At 42.5% G+C, this 12,898-nt stretch overlaps 1 non-coding gene across 1 annotated transcript; it reads right to left on the bottom strand.

Moving 5' to 3' along the window:
* Positions 1–627: 627 nt before the first annotated feature.
* trnag-ucc lies at positions 628–698 on the bottom strand. Its single transcript has one exon. It is a non-coding gene; the product is annotated as a tRNA-Gly (tRNA).
* Between the last annotated feature and the right edge of the window lie 12,200 nt (positions 699–12,898).

Raw genomic sequence — 12,898 nt, 5'->3', positions numbered from 1 at the left:
CTGTTCATTGTACAGTGAACTTCTCCTCCATCAGGACAAGCCAGGGACACATATGTCCACAGTCACCTCTCACCCATCAATAGATCATGCTAATGTTTGTGTAGCTTTTTTAGCTGGAGTGACAGAAGACACTGCTGTGGAGAAAGTCTGCCTGTCAGTTTCTCTGTGCACTGGTCTGTAATAACTCAACTACCAGCCTGAGTTCAGATCACTGAGATTCAACAATTTTCTTACCTGGCTCTCATTTTATAAACATTATTGAAAATAAATTGTGTTCTCATCCATTACTAAAGTCTTCCAGACTCAAAGATGAAGATCAGGATCTGATGAGAATGTATTCTCCCTCTCAGGTTTTTGTGCTGTTGAAAATCAGCATCATTTTCCAGGACGTTTCAGTGTAATAGGAAGATCAGGCTGAGTTAGAAACTCCAGCATGGCTGTAGACTACAAGGTGATCAGATATTGTATGGACCAGTTTTCCTTTAAAGACTTAAACATTTATGTCATGTCATCATCTGCCGCTTATCTGGGTCCAGGCCCAGGTCACGGAGGCAACTGCCACCCAGTTCACAATGCACCGCAGTCTTATGGCACCTCCACAGGTGGTGAGCCCATGGGAGGTGGTGCCGCCCAGAGTGGGATTCAAACCCACGACCCTGAGATGGAGTCTCATGTTCTACCAACTGAGCTAACCGGGCAGCACTTAAACATTTATACCACACTAATTTGCACTGGAGACTGTTTCTATCACAGATGGATGTGAGCTGCTGTCGAGGTCATCATGTCTGTTGTGTGATTGATGTGGAAATTTGAAACTGGAGCGGAAAATTTACAGAGTCTGATGCAAATAACTCATTCAAATGTTTTAGTGCAGGAGATGAAGACGTTGTCTTGTTGAAAAAGTAAAAACAAAAACAAAATAGTGATAAATTTTACAATGAACAAAGGTGAATTGTGTGAGAGCTGATAGCAAATGTTTTGATGATGCAGTAAAGCACAAGTCAATGAAACATTTTTTCTTTCAGGTAAGTGCTGCCAATAACCTTCAGAAGAAAAAAAGAACAAGGGAAACAGATTCAGCCAAAGATCCTCGACTATCTTCAGCAGCATTTAGTGGGTTTGTTATTCTTTGTTCCTACAAAGATGAGAGGAGTGTATCCAGAGGGCTGCTGCTCAGATGATAATGGTAGGACACAGACTTTCTTTACAGATACATTTCCTCTGTTGTTCCACACAAACATGGAGGAGAATCCTAACAGGAAGAACCAGCAGCTCTGCTTGGGTCTCAGTGTCAGCCAATCCTTGTGGGAGATGCAAGTTCTATAAATAAAATATTGATGTGATTTTAAGTAATTAGGTTCATCACTTTCACAGTTCCCTGAAAACAGAACCCAGCATCATGTGTCAGAGCCAGTGCAAATGTTTTAAAGAGAGGAGCTGTTCTGTTAGAGTGTGTGTGTCTTTGTCCTTTGATGCCTTTGATGTATCAACAGATGACAGGAAATCAGGTGGAGGCAGAGGCATCAATGTTTCCAGTGGAAAATGAATTAGGGATGTTGTGGTAGATGTTCAGAAGCTTCAGGTTGTTACAGAGGTGCCCTGAAAAGTAGCATATTATGGGTTTTTTTTCATTAGCACATAAGCTGTGATGGCATGCATTTCCATTACAGCCTCACAGGAGTTAGCAGGGTAGCTGTGCCAAATTGCACTGTGTTGGTCCTGCTTGGTAGCAGAGCTGACCATTGCCAACCTATGACATTCTCCTCCCTTTAGCTGTGTCTGCAGTCGCTACACTCCTGTGTGTCTATGCTGTAGACTAGAGAGAAAGCTCTATTCTTAATTCTCTCTGTTTTCAGCTCTCAAGACTTTTGCAGCTTCTACCTGAACCTCTGTGATCTGGGGTTTACTTTCACTCCTCTGTTCCAGTTTGGACTTTCAGATATCAGCCTTATTTCACTGTTTACTGATCATTTTCAGCCACATCACAGCTGTTATGTTACTACTAATGCAAAGCAAACTTTTTGCTGTTACAGATGTTTCCTATTTCTCACCTTCGTTTCCTGATGCTGTTTTGTTGAACTCTTGCTTTCTGTAGTTACATTGTTTCTTCATCTTCTCCCTCAATTATTTTGTCTTTGATCCAAGAATAAGCAAAGTGTTTTTTTCAATCCCAGCATCGTCAGAGACAGAGAGAAATGAACTGCCCCAAATGAAATCTGCTTTTATCACAGTGTAAACACTGGATCATCAGAGCTTTACAGACCAACTGTCACAACATGAGCTGAACATTTTCACACTTACATCCAAAATTTAGTTGAAGGCCAGAAATACAAAGATTTACCTGTGACGTCTTAAACACAGTGACAAAGTTATATTTAGTGATTATTCCTGTGAATCAAGAGCCAGCATTTGCCTCTGAGACCTGAACTGAGCTCAGACCAAGTCTCTGTTGTGTGGATCATTCACCCTGCTACTTATTTGACTCTGTGAGTGATCAGATGATTGCAGATGATTCAGTGGAGCTGTAATGAGCTTTGGGAAAAGGACACATCATCAGTCAGGTTTACCTGTTTACCAAAGGTGTTTCCCAAGTGAAAACACACAACATCTGCAGTTTGCATGATCCAGTTGAAAGTTAAATATATTATGTTCATTACTGTGTATTTATTATACAATCATTACTAAAGTCTTGTGAGAGAGCCAATGAATCCAATGCTCATATTTGTCATATCAGTATTTAAGGTGTATTGATTGGTTCACAACGTCAACTCATGCTTTGAGTAACATGCAAGAAAACATTCCACCTTAATAGTTGCCGGTAATTGTCAGTAGCCTTTGAGCAGCACAGTGAGTTCAATGATTTTTTTCTACCTAGTTATTGTAACTGGTAACGATGAAAAGGCAGCGTAACATCCCTTCATTCATCATTCACTCTTCTGACTGTTTCTTCATTTGTGATGTATTTGCACAGAAACATTACAAAGCCAGTCTATTAAACTTGTTCAGCTTGTGCTGCATCCACAGCTGCTGGAGATCAAACCTCACTGAGCTCCGTTTTCACTGCCTATCAGATGAACTTGACCTCTGCCTGCACTGAACGTTTCCTCAGAGTGGATATTTCCAATCAGTCCTCATTTGCTCGGCACAAGAAAATAATGAAATCATTCAAAACACAAACCACTTGTGTTCATATGCTCATATTGTTTAACATCAGTCTAATTCCAACCTGCTACATCCATGGTATCATCTAATCCCACTGAGCCAGATGTTTGACTGACTGTAATATTCTCAACATGATGAAACTACTCATAAAGTCAATCTAACATTTGATCATGTGTCAGTTATAGTTGACTAATGTGTGTATGAACAGTGGTTACATACATAACCTTTGAAACTGTGTGTGTGAACATGAGCATGTGTCATAGTTGTACTCTAGTTCATAAACAGAAGGCACCACACATCTGCTGTTCACTGGATGTTGAGCTGAGGAGATTGATTAATGTGAAGGAACATTTAGAATTCATGAGCCATTTATTCTGTTTTTCTTACTTTATCCTTATGTGTTGATTTGAGTAACTGAACAAATCCACATACAGCTCAAGTGTTAAAGTGGCTCCAGGATCTTTGTTTGTTCCCAGAGTTCACACTTCTGGGCTTCTGTTATCATTTCCACCTTCACCTTGTAATGTAGTCAGACAGCTGCTGTGTCTGAAGTCAATGTGAACTCTTTCTGTATTAAACCAGACTATGATCTTTGCTAAACCTCTGTTTAGCTGCAGAACTGCATCTTATTTCCACTTTTCTAAAACACCTTCAGTTCTACTGAGCTAACGAGCAGACTTTACAGATTAAGATGGAAATTCCAGGTTTGGTCATTAGGTTTGTACAACACCAAATATATTCAGGATCTAGTGATGTTTATCAAAGAAACATCTGTCAGCTCATCAACAACACATCTGTCGGCACATCTGGAGAAGAACACAGCTATGAGAAATGAGTCATGGACATGAACCAGATTCAGACATGTTGGACCACTTCAGTCCATCTGAGCGTGTCTTAGAATATATTGGTTTAATACATGTATCTGTTTCTGTATGGACACTTTGTTCTCTTCACTCAGAGATGCTCCATGCTCTGATGCAGGATCTCCAGTGTAAGTGAAGTGTAACTAATGAGCTGCTCAGGTTTTGTTTTCATGCTTCACTTTTTACCTTTGGAACATCTTGTCTTTATGGCTTTGATGGTGATTGTTAGGAGTAAGAGCGTAGCAGAGGTTCTCAGATCTTGGAGATCCATGATTTCTGAAATACTGTACATCCTTCATGTACTTCATCTTTCTGTGAGGACACATTTCATCATTACAGACTGATGGATTATCAGACATTATCAGTTCTGCTGTTTTCTGTGGGAATGTTTCTTTCTCTTTCTTGATTTTCCTTGAGTTCCTCCTCAAAGTTGCTCCCTTCCTGGTAAATGTTTGCAGTTTGTATTGAGCTGAAAATGAAATGATCACCTGGTACTTCAAGTCTCACAGAAAGAGAAAGGAAATGCTGTTTTCTGTCTTTCCTCATTTTCTGCCTGTTTGAAGAGAAATTGCTGATCTGCTGCAGGGAAATGGTTTCCTCCATCTACAGGTGTTACTGGTCTGTGACCAGCAACAGGCTCTGTCCTAATCATTTCATTTACTTCCACATTTAATGAGAAAGAGAGAGACAATCAATGAGCATGCATAGTGAAAGAGAGAGAAAGACACAGAAAAACTGATAGAGAGAAAAGAGTCAACCTAAACTTTTGTCTGCCTGAAGGTAAAAGCACAAACCTTCCTTCCTCCTTCTCTGATGTATGTTTATAAAGTGTTACAGGACATTTCATTCTGTCTCAGCCACAAATCATTTCTATTTAAATAAGTCTACACAACTTCTGAATGTCTTCCTGTGGCAACAAACATTATCTCCAGCCTCAGACAATTTAAGTCTGTCATCATATCCACCTCATTTATCAATCAATAAAAGTATTAAAGGAAAAGTGAGTGAAAGAATGAAAATGGAAAAGTTGCTTTGTGGATCCATGAGTTGCTTCATGTCCACTTATCAAGTGATCTTCCTCATTCAGTCTCAGTTGACCTACAGTCATTGCTTTCATGAACGGTACAATGTCCACCGGATTAACTGTGTTATTATTCTTGATGTGGTTGGTAACTTTCCATGTCAGTGTAAAAGCTGGAGGAGTTTTCTGGGTCCCTGCAGCAAACACTGAGGATTACGTCTACATAGTATTATTTCCATATCATCATATGCTAATACACATTCTTCACACACACACACACACACACTAGTGCTGCACGATTTGATGAAAAGGTGCGATTGCGATTATTGTGGACAATATTGTGATTTGCGATTACGATATAAATAAATGGTGTCATGAGTCCACTTGCTTGAATATCAGGGACAACACAGAATAATGATAGTTTGTGTATTTCTCAACTCAAAACATACACATGACTCACACAAAAAATACAAAACTTGTTTACCGGTAAGTCTCCTCAGAACAGCTATTCATTTAAACGTCTTATTTTTTTAATTATTTAACGAGGGTTTCTCTTCTTAAAAGTGACTCCAGAGGAGCTGGAAGGCCTCAACGCAGTCAGACTACGGTAAGAGAGTATCTGAATCAGAAAAAACAGCTGTTGACAACAAAGAGTTGCACGCAGGTCGCTCACTATAATTACAGATTTAGTAGAGCGCGCTGAGCGGTGTTTTGGGAGATCGGATACGTCTACCGGAGTGTGCGGACGAGACAGTGGGGACGAGGATTTTGTGCCAATCATCCATCAGTCTAAAAAGCGTCTGAGTCTCTGCCGTGTTAAGCGTCAACATCAGCCCGATCTTGGATCAGAACTGGCCTCCAAAAATATCCGGCCTGAAGTTCCAGAAAAACAGGACGCTCCTGCTGTAACGGGTAAGTCTCTAAAATAATAATATTATCTGTGCATATGTTTACAGAGCCTCAACCTGCCAGTCCACTCAATCAGCAGCCTGAAGTTGATACATCAGACAAACAACTGAAGATCTGAGAGCCCGTGCAATTTAGAAGAGGATTTCAGTCTCACGGCTCCACTTGTGATTCTGGCTCCGGTTCTGGTTCCGGTTCCCGCTCCCACCATTCTCAACATCGGAGGGATCATAGAGCACCTCCCACAGTGGTGAATATCATTATCAGTAACGCAACATTCCACTTTCACTCTTGGTTTAAAAAAAAAGAAAAAAAAAAAAGAAAAGAAGAAAAGAAATGGATAAAGACTTCATAGTTATTCCCGAAGAGTTAGAAGAAATTGTAGAAGAACTGAATAACCTTTGACCTGTTTCTGAAATAAATGTTCAAAATTCTGGTGCAGAGAATTACTTTCATCCCTTAGAAAATGCTCTCCAGCATCTTTTGCTTTTGTCGGCGCCAGCAAACCCTCCAAACCCTGAACATTATTTCCAGCCCTTCAAAGCCTCACCTCCCCTAGCTCACCCATCAGCGATGCCCATGCAGCTTCCCCGGTACCCTCATCATCAGAGACAGACTCTGTTCCAGAGCATCGAGGGGGAAAATTTAGAATCCCCGCCGATTCCTCCCCTCCATCCACTTCCAGAACGATGACCCGCGAACGATTTAACAATGTGGAAATAAGACGTGCCTTCGCCGTCCCTCCCCCCGAAAATGTACCCGATCTTGCACAATTTTACATAGACGTTATGAGCATCCTCCTCCGAGATCTGTCTGAGGAGGCAAGATCAAATGCTAGGCGAAATGATGTGATCCAGTTAGAGTTCAAAGGAGAAAACGTACATCAACACGTCTCCGTGACCGTTGACGAAAGCGGGGATGCCATCCTTCCTGCGTTTGAGGGTCTGCTAGAAAGGTTGGTACAATCCAATGCAGATATCATCTCAGACGATAACCTGGAATTAATCGTCCAGGTGATGAGAAATCCCAGCAGGGGTGTCAAACGAAAACTTCACAAAACTTTAGACTGTGAAATCATCCGAAAGAAGAAACGTCATCTGTATGTGGCATACAATAGTGATGATCATCTCTGCTTCGCCATCTCGCAGGTCTGAGCGAACAAACTTCCGTGACCTTTAGCAATGTTGGAAAATTTGAAAATATTCTCAGACATAAAATTGTGGTCTTTCACAGGACTACAGACGAGCGTCCTCTCTCTCATTTTGAGACTGACTTTTCAGATCATTCAAATCCTCTGTTTTTACTTTTATTTCAAAATCATTACTACGGCATACTTAATCTGAAAGGTTTTCTGGGTGCTAGACATGTTTGTCAGTATTGTTACAAGACCTTTGAAAACTCTTACATGCACAGCTGCTCGGGCTACTGCCCCATCTGCTGTGACCTCTGTCCGGTTGGAGAGGATAACAGGCGTGTATACTGCCAGGACTGCGGCAGGACGTGTTGTTGTTTGTGCTTTACCAGACACAAAGAGCCTCAGCAGAGGGGTGAAAAGCAAATCAGTACTTGCAATATGATTAAAAGATGTAGGGATTGCAAAAATCTGTACACTGTTCAGTTTACACTGTCAGTAAAAGAGCAAAGTCTCACACCTGTCCTGTAAAGATGTGTCACATCTGTGGGGAAAAAGTAGCCCTCAACAGCCTGAGCGCCGAGCAGCACCAATGCTACATCCAGCCTCTCCTGCCGGTGACAGAGCACAGTGAGAAATTGATTTTTTATGATTTTGAAATGTTTGTTGACAAGGAAGGGGTGCATGTCCCTTACTTGGTGTGCACCAAAACGTGGAAGGGTAAAGAGCAGACATTTTAGACTGTGTAAGAGACTTTCTCCTGCATTTCAGGAGACCTCTTTACCAGGGAGCCATGTTTATAGCTCACAATGCACGAGGTTTTGATAGCTACCTGATCCTCAACTGCATGACAGAACTGGGTTACAAACCTCCTCACGTCATCATGCACGGCAGTAAAGTTCTGAGTTTCACAGACCCTGATTTCCGTTTAAAATTCATTGACTCCTTATTTTTTCTTACCACGTCTCTAAACGCTATGCCCAAAGCCTTAGGTTTTAGCGACCAGAGCAAGGGATACTTCCCTCACAGGTTCAGCTCAAAGGAGCAATTTCCTGCCCCCTAAATCCTTAGCCGTACCTTCACCTGTCACATTCTGCTCTGCCCCTCTCCTGCCCTGCTGCTCAGCCACACCCCTCATCAGCCCAACTGCTTCCACCTGCTGCTGTCACCTGCTCACCATCTCCAATCAAGCCAGTATATATGCAGCTTCACTCCTCTCACTCATTGCCTGATCACCCGATAACTACAGGCGTCAGTGTAAAAACTATTCAAGCGCCTCCATCCAGTGGTTAGAGCAGGTAGCACGTACAGAAAACAGATTTATCCAGCATGCGTTGAACAGAGGTGAAAAAGGATTCTAGGATGATTTTATTACGGTTGCCCTACCTGCTTTCAACCTCATGAGAAATGCCCTTTGACAGGAGCCCCCTATGAAGCACTGCATGAAGCTACATGCGAGAAATTACAAAGACTAAAAACCGTTTACAGCGTCCGTACGATCGTCATGAGAGAGCATAATTGGTCAGAGATGCAGCGTTCTCATCCTGGGGTGAAAGCATTTCTCGAACGCTTTCAAGCCCCTGAACCTCTCTCCCCATGTCAAGCTCTTTACGGAGGCAGGACCTGCGCCGTGAAGTTGAGACACACGGCTGCCTCTGACGAAACCGTGTGGTACGTTGACGTGACGTCTCTGTACCCCTACGTTAACTGTAGCTTTCCGTACCCACTAGGCCACCCTACCATCATATCCAAAGACTTTGATGACCCATGAAACTACTTTGGGCTCATCTACCCTCCTTGCGGTCTCTTTTTCCCCGTACTGCCTTACAAAACATCAAGGTAAATTGGTGTTCACCCTCTGCCGCACGTGTGCTGAAACAAACAATCAGACATCCTCTTGCAAACACAATGATGAGGCTAGAGCGTTGACCTGGGTGTGGGTCAGCGTTGAATTCAACAAAGCTCTGGATCGGGGTTACAGTCGCGGAGATTAACAAGGTGTGGCACTTTGACAGGTGTAGCGATTCTATCTTTGTCAACTACATATGTACTTTTCTGAAAGGAAAGCAGGAGGCTTCGGGGTACCCCCCAGAGGCGTGTGATGAGGAAAGCAGGGAAAAGTATATCAGAGACTACCGGCTCCATCAAGCCATTCAATTAGACGCTAGCAAAATAGAATCAAACCCCGCCAGGAGACAGGTGTCTAAGCTCTGCCTCAACAGCTTCTGGGGTAAGTTTGCCCAAAGAACCAATATGACAAAAACTGAGATAGTCAGTGAACTGGAGCAGTTTTTCCGCTTCATGTTTTCAGGACATTACTATGTCAAGTACTTTGCCTTTCTCAGCGACAAAACTGCTATGGTTCAGTGGAAATACCACAAACGATGCGTTGTACCCCCTGGCAGATCCAATAATGTTTTCATCGCCACCTTCACCACCGCCTATGCCCGTTTCAAGTTGTACGGGTATCTGGAACAATTAGGAAACAGGGTCCTCTATACCGACACAGACAGCGTGATTTATTCGGTGAAAGAGGGAGAGTCCCCTTTGGAACTGGGTCATTATCTGGGGGATTTGACGGATGAGCTGGGAGGTGACAACATACAAGAATACGTCGCTGCTGGTCCCAAAAGTTACGCCTACCAAACCATAAATAGTAAAAAGATAGTGATGCGCGTCAAGGGTATCACTCAGACCCGAGAGTGCAGCGAGTGAGTCAACTTTGATACTGTGAAAGAGCTGGTGGAAGGTTATTTGGATGAGTCTAGGGAGAGGAAGGGGGTGATTCATATCCCTAAGCAAAACATCGCTAGGGATAAAAAGAGACTGCTGCTGAAAAATTCAGCATTCCAGAAAAAGTTTGGAGTGGTGTATGACAAAAGACATCTGTTTAGCGACGGAACAAGTCTGCCTTTCGGATATTGATCATATCACCATGTCTATGATGGAGGAAATTAACTTTGACCCTCGACTTACTGCACCTTTTTCATGTCTGGTGGTGGGACCCAGCGGTTGTGGGAAAACCCATTTCTATTCTAAGTGTTTTAGAAAAGATGTTGTAAATATTGTACCTGAAAATGTAGTGTGGATTTATATTTCCTTTCAACCTATGTATGCTGAGCTGCAAAAGATGAATAAAAATATTAAATTTGTTGAAGGTCTGCCTGAGTCTTTTGAAGACAACCTGTTTCCTCCCGAGCAGAGTCACCTGATTATTCTGGATGACGTTATTTTTCAGGCCTCTGACCATCCTGAAGTGGTTAGAATTTTCACACAGTACAGACATCATAGATGTATGAGCATCATGATGCTCACTCAAAATGTATTTCATCGAGGCAAATACAGCACCATCAGTCTGAACAGTAATTATATGGTGCTCTTTAAAAATCCTCGGGATAAATTACACGTGAATGTATTAGCTCATCAGATCTTTCCTTCCCAAAAAGCATTTTTTCTGTTAAGTTTTGAAGACGCCATCAAAGACCCTCACGGCTATTTAATCGTCGACCTCACACCCACCTGCCCAGAACGGTACAGACAGAACTGGGATACTCCCTGGTCAGTGGCTGACGGTTTACGTTCCAAAACCCAGATAAATTCCTCCTCCTCCTCCTCCCCATGTTGACCCTTATAAAAAAGGAATGGTCCCTTACTCAAAGCTCTGTACCTGGCTACGCCTCAGAAACATTGAGATATTCTAGTTCACTCCTTGCCAGACTTTCTCAATGCCTTGTGTGAGATTGCAGTCAATTTTTTGAAAGGCAACATTCCCCTCTCATCTCAGCAATATACAAAACTAAAGAGACAGAAAAAAAATTATCATACTGCTGGCAGACAGGAAAGTGGGTTTGAAATGCAAAAAGCAAGTGCTGAAGAAGCAGACAGGCAGATTTCTTTTACCCCTACTTTCAGCCACTATACCTATCATCGGAAACCTCGTAGGAGGACTTATTAGAAAATGTCTCTGAAGACGACCCAGAAAATGTTTCTCCTCTCACCCCAGCAGTTGAGCCGCCTGATCCGCCCTGAATCTTCTACTTCTATCAGACAGCCGAAGAGGATTTGGATGTTCAAATGAGGGAGATTTTAAGTGAACGCGAATTGAGTTCTTATGAAAAAGCTTAAAAATATGCAGGTGAACAGTGTCATCGTCTCAAAACGGACGACATGCCTGGCAAGGCATCTTTAAACATTTGAAAAAAGCAAGTCAGGTGGGTAAAAGAGTCACAGGGTGTAGACTTTCGGATACAGCGTTAGTATTTTTTCACAAAGTCAGAGACAGTCATCATTTTTGGATGCATCCTGGTGGTACAAAGACAGTACACGTCGAAACAATAATCCGCAGGCACGCTGGCAGAGAAGATAAATGCAGTTTTGGCCACAGGTGGTGGACAGGGGGTGCTGAAGCTGTCGATTGGTTGAAGCTGTTGGTATAATATCTCAGTAGATCGGTCTTCCAAAAACTGCAAGATACTTGAAGGGTAATGAGCAAAGTCAAGGGGCAGACCGTAAGAGTCAAAAAAGGTGGTTATGCCATTTTCTTCCAGGGTTAAAGCCAGCCAGTGTTCACCAAGCATGTGAGACGGGTGTGTGTTGATGATAAAGCACGCGGGGGTTCTGAACGACAAAGTCAGCAAGGGGAGCTGGTCCGAGGCCCACACGCCGCAAAATACATCACCCAGCAGATGATGCAAAAGATTTTCCAGCTAATGATTATCCATTTTTTTAGTTAATAATAATCCACCAGCACCTGTCGTTTAGAGTTGATCTCCAAAATGGAATCTTAACAAGCGTACACAGAGTGGTAGTGTGGGGGCAGGGGAACTCATTTCCAGTCTTAGATTTCTATTGGAAACGGGGGACAAAGCGTCTTCTCCCGAGTTGAGATTGAATACAAAGAGTAACCTTTGTTAAATTCTTGATGGTTGATGCTCAGAGGTAAAGCTTTGAGATGCCTCCCAGTGGCCACAAACATGTTGTAAAACTCTCCCTATTTCTTTATATTTATTTCATCTCATGTCGTCTTGGGTGGGTGGGGGTGTAGGAAGTGATATCAGAGAAGGGGCATGAATGTAGGGGGTGGAGGAAGTGATGTCAGAAAAGGGACAGGGATCAAGTGGGAGATGCATAAGAAGTGACATCATAAACAGGGCGGGGCTCAGGCCACGTGGTCAGACCACATGGTCAGGTCGGTCGGGGGTGGGGGGAGGGTTATCAATCATTTTGACAGAAGGGTGTACTCTTACTCTCTTATGAGATCCTTTGGTTAATGCATCTGTGCACATTTTTATTTCCCTTATCAATAAAATCTCTGCCTGAGATCATCTCTCCTCCATATGTCAGACCTGCTGCTGTCAGTCAGGAGAGATTCAGATATTTTTTGTGCCAAACCTCATTCAACCTCTGATATTTTCTCTTTTTCTTTGAAGATGACATCTCAAATACAATTTATTCTTTTAATAACTATGACTACATTTTAAAACACATCATGTGCTTTAACCTCCAAATGATATTGAACTGCTTTATTCTGGAATGCAACCCTTTTAGTTTATCAGGATCAGCACTGAACCACAATACTCTCATTTTTTTTTCTTTCTGGTTTCTATGAACAAGTGAAGAGTCATCAGCTGTGACAAATTCAATGTGACTCCTGCTGCAGGAGGTTGTTAAAAGGACGAGACAGAGAGAGCAAAACCAAAGCTAATATCAGAGTGTGAAAGTACAAACATGGTGTGAAACTGTTTGGAGCTGCTCGTGTTTTCTTCTCTGACATGTCAGTTTTTTAGAACAGCCTGCTCCAGACAGACATACATC

The sequence above is a fragment of the Toxotes jaculatrix genome, chromosome 12 (assembly GCF_017976425.1).
Source record: "Toxotes jaculatrix isolate fToxJac2 chromosome 12, fToxJac2.pri, whole genome shotgun sequence".
Lineage (NCBI taxonomy): Eukaryota > Metazoa > Chordata > Actinopteri > Toxotidae > Toxotes > Toxotes jaculatrix.
The sequence above is the reverse complement of the archived record's forward strand: the minus strand, read 5'-3'. Positions and strand labels throughout refer to the sequence as shown.